The sequence below is a fragment of the Meleagris gallopavo genome, chromosome 1, assembly GCF_000146605.3.
Source record: "Meleagris gallopavo isolate NT-WF06-2002-E0010 breed Aviagen turkey brand Nicholas breeding stock chromosome 1, Turkey_5.1, whole genome shotgun sequence".
In the NCBI taxonomy this organism is placed as follows: Eukaryota; Metazoa; Chordata; class Aves; order Galliformes; family Phasianidae; genus Meleagris; species Meleagris gallopavo.
Window position 1 is genome coordinate 168,459,080 of NC_015011.2, and position 4,495 is coordinate 168,463,574.

Consider the following 4,495-nt stretch of genomic DNA (forward strand, 5'->3'; position numbering starts at 1 on the left):
TGGAAAACTTGAAATGCAGCGCCTTCTGAACTTTCCCAAGGCGTGCTGTGACGCTGCCGGTGCTCCTCGCTCCGTGCTCGTGCTCAGCCGAGCCAGGAACGAGCGCTGTGGCGCTGACGGGCAGGACGGCACCTGGGGCTTCTGTGACCGCGCTCCCGGTGCGGGGCGTTGGTTGTTTGCTGCTGTGGGAAGCCACCATTAAGTATGTCTGAGCTTCGTTTAGGTGCTTTTTTTAATTACGTGATCTCGTGGGCTTGCATTGGTCTCTGTGTGTGAAGTGAAAATGTCACGGATCGGCTTTGGGGAATGTGTGATGATCTCTGGATGCGCATTCGTGTTTGTAAACGCATCAGAGCTCTCGCTCAGCACAGAACCAGCTCTGAGTTGGGCCTCCGTTAAACAAACAGTGTAAATTACTGATTTCTGTGCATCTGCAAACCACTGTCTTCCTTTTGGCTCCACGAAGCTTTGCTCTAAGCTTCAATCCCGCTGCAGATCAGGGAGCTTAGGGGGAACATCAGATGGCTCCGTCCGCTTGGGAGCAAACCCGGCAGTGCCATATGCTGCCGTGACTTCATTGAAATCCCTCCAAATGGAAACAAGGTTTACAAGCACCTTTAGGAACCACAAAACTGATAGGGACCTTCTTGCATTGACTTCTAGAGTGAGGAGTTCCCTCTTTCCTGAAAACAGACTCCAAATTCAGGAAATTGTAAGGATTGAATCATACAATCACAAGGTCGGAAAGGACCTACAAGATCATCTAGTCTAACCATCCTTCACTACTATTACTACCACAAACTACTAAGCTATAGAAAAAACCATTGCATTGTGCTCAACTAGGGTGTTGGTTTGTTGGCTTTTTAAATTCTTTATTTTAAAGAAAAGTGTCATACTTTTAAGTGCTTGCATTATTGAAATTCTAAAATCTTGGAATAAATGCCAATAAAATGCACAGTTTTTTAATAACTTTTCTATAATGGACTTCTAACTGTCCTGGCTTCTAGCTCTAGTCTGTGACTTCAGCAAGAGATAGTCCAGGGCCTTGGACTCAGGTCTATAATGGGCAAATCAACATCATTGCCTAAGGTAGGCTTACGTCTTTCATTAACCAAAGCATCATTTAACATTAAGTTGCAACTTAAGGATGGACTTTGAAAGAGAAATGCCAGCAGCTTCCTGGGTGAAAAGTTCTGTTCTTTGAGACAGTGAGGTTCATTTAAAAATTAAGCCTAAGAAAACCTATCTCTCACAATTGCATAAATGCTGGCTTTGATACCACAGGCTTTTGTGTATGATAGGCACCTGCTCTCACAGGAGCCTTGGTGACCTCAATTAAATTTGGCATTGTCATGAGCCTTCACCTGTACTGCATGGCCTGTGAGCCTCAAACTGGGGTGTCTGTGAGCTTGTCTCACTGAAAGCAGCAGAGGTTTGTTGGCTTCCATCTACAACTGTCTTCTGTAAAACTCCAGGAAATGTCCCCCCCAGTTTTTAAACCTCACTTTTTCCTGTGCTCTTAAAAAATGGCTCAGTGTAGCTGAAAGCAACTGTTAAGGAGATGTGGTACCGATGATGTAACTTTAAAAGTGAAATGTGTAAGCATATGATATGTATTAGATATTGGATTAATATAAATTGGTGTCATAAATCAGCCCGATGCTGCTTGCTTAAAAAGCTGTGAGATATTATGGTCTGCAATGGGTAAGAAAGCAGCACTCACTCTGTTAAAGTGCTCCCTGGTGTAAGAGGCGCCTGGTGACAGATCAGATGCAGCAGTGACCTGTCTCTGGTATTGGAAAATTCTCAGTTGGTTTGGTCTGCAGAAGCAATTTAACATGGCACCGTCAAGTCTTGTGGTTCTTAATTGTTTTATTAGGTCAGTGGTGGTTGCTGAGGAACTGCGGGCATGTTGCAGATGAAAATTCTATTAAATATCATGAATTATGTACTTGCTACACTGCAGTGTCCACAAAGCAATAAAACCCCATAGAATTGTGGTGTGTGCTTTTTTTGTCCCCAATTCTACAGATCTGTGTACTTACATATGTTTAATTCTAAACATCCAAGTATTTCTTTTGGAATTAGTGGGCCTGTTCTTAGGCTTAGCGCTAAGCCTGCATGTAAACGTTTTCAGGGTCAGGATTTATATTCACAAAGTTCATAGGCTAAACCTGTCATGTGTTTTCATACTGACCGTGCTCTCTTTTGCATGAGACAGTACAAGCGGCTGGTGGCATCTGGCTTGGCACCGAGGGATGCTGCCTGCTCTGTGGGTGAAGGTGGGGCTGTACCAAGATGCTCTGCAGTGCTGCAAGCAGCTGCTGCATCCATCAGGTGGTTGTGGTGGCACAGACTTGCTTGGATGTCTGCCCCTTTTGTTCTCTCAGATCTTCATTTTAATCAGCCCATCCCTGGCAGTGCTTGAGGCCAGGTTGGATGGGGCCCTGGGCAGCCTGAGCTGGTGGGAAGCAACCCCTGCCCATGGCAGCGGGTTGGTACTTAATGAGCTTTGTGGTCCCTTCCAACCTATGCCATTCTATGATTACTGGTAGTTTTTGGAATTCCTTTTTTAGAATTTGGGCTGAAAAGAGAAGGGTCTCAAGTTGAGTCTCTGTTAGCTGTGCATGAAATGCTGAAAACATAAGATTGTGTAAGTGTGAAGTTTAGGCTTGTATGGAAACTGTTAGGGCACTGCCCGAATCAGTGATTGAGAACTTGGAAGAGTGGCGTGGCCAGCCCTGGGATTACAGGTGTGAGCAATTCACTGTGGGTCCACCCCTCCCTATCCTCATTTAAGGGCAGCAGGCAGAGAGCTCTCTCTACTTGGTGATCCCTTCCTTCTGAGAGTTTTCCAGTGAGCTCTTATCTTCAGAATGGGATAAGATATTCCTTTCTCATTACTAGCTTGCAGTTAGTATCTTTCTTGGGTTATCCTAAAACTCTTCAGAGGCAACTACATACCTCTATTTCAATACAAGTCTAAAATCAAAATAATCTGAAAAGGCAAGATTCTGAGTTATATTTTCCCATTCTGTGATTTTTTTTTCCCACCCAATTCACAGTAAGGCTTTTTTTTTATTTTTAATGGATCCTTGTGGTAACTCAGCTTGTATTTTCCATTTCCTTTTTGTGATTTTGTTCTGGATTTCCAGTGTTTTGTTAAGAATATCTAGATGATGCTGTTACAGCAAAGCATTTTTTACAATCAAGGTGGTGAGGTAATGGTACAGATTGCCCAAAGAGTTGGTGATGGCTTGTCCCTAGAGGCATTCAGGGTCAGGCTGAATGGGACTCTTAGCATCTGCCTGAGCTGTAGGTTGTCCTGCTCGTTGCAGAGGGGCTGGACTAGATGATCTTTAAATGTTCCTTCCAACTCAAATAATTCTGCGATCCTTTGAATATTATGTTCTAGGTTAATGTTTGTCTGCTAGTCTGTGGAAAGGTGGAGTTGCTTTGCTTTGTGTTGAGTGGTGGGTGTTGCATTTGTTTGGCAGTTTTCCCTTCATTCCACAGCTGGAAGTGTCTTCACATTTCCTTGCAGGTTCTCCAACGCTTAACTGCTGTTCAGTGGAGTGCACAGAATGGTTAGGAAGAACTGTTGCTTTTAGAGCAAAAACCAGTCTGACTGAGGAATGTATCCAATGCACGTATAGATGCTGTTTTAAAATGTTGTAAATAAGTTGTTCTAGGTAATGAAGAATTGGAAGTAACCTTATTTGTCCTTGCTGCAGTGTTGCTTGGAACATAGCACAGTTGGAGGTGATGTACATTACAGGAGTACACAGTCTCATCTGAGCAGAGAGTGGAGAACTGTGGCTGAAGAATGGGGTTTTTGGATGGCATTGACTGTAGTGGTGTAGTGCTATCACATTGGTCAGTGCACTGGGGAAAATGGGTGGCCAGCTCCTGCTTCTGCAGTGGGACATTCTGTAAGGGGGAATGATTTTGCAGTGTGCTCCCCTCATTGCAGCCCCTGGGAATAACATTACAGTCTTGTGTTTTCATGATTATCTCCCAAGAGCTTGCATGAACCAGCAGAGCCCATTGGGATGCTGTTGTCAGTCACCTATGGGCTGGTGCTCCGGGGTGAGCACAGGTACCTACAGTAGTTGTATGGTATCCAGAGAAGCCAGCTTGTTATGCCACAGGAATTTTGTTCGTTCTGTAAGGACCAGCACATGGTGAGCTATTCTGATACACAGGCAATGCTTCAAAACCCTAATGTGTCATGAGTTTTCTGGCAGACGTTCTAAGGGAGAGGTGTGTGGAGATTGGTTGGTATCAATCCCTTCTTAGTCAGTGCATTTAGTTTGTCACAATGTGAGTGTGCTTCTGTCTGGGTACCTTGTTTTACTACCACAGAAATGAGCTGCATCAGCAGATGTTCTCTGTGTCTGTGTAATAGACCTATACTGAGTTTTTTGCTGGCATAGCGATGTCATCAGGATCGTTCCCCTGACATTGCCACCTGCTACACATGCAAAACCAAAGC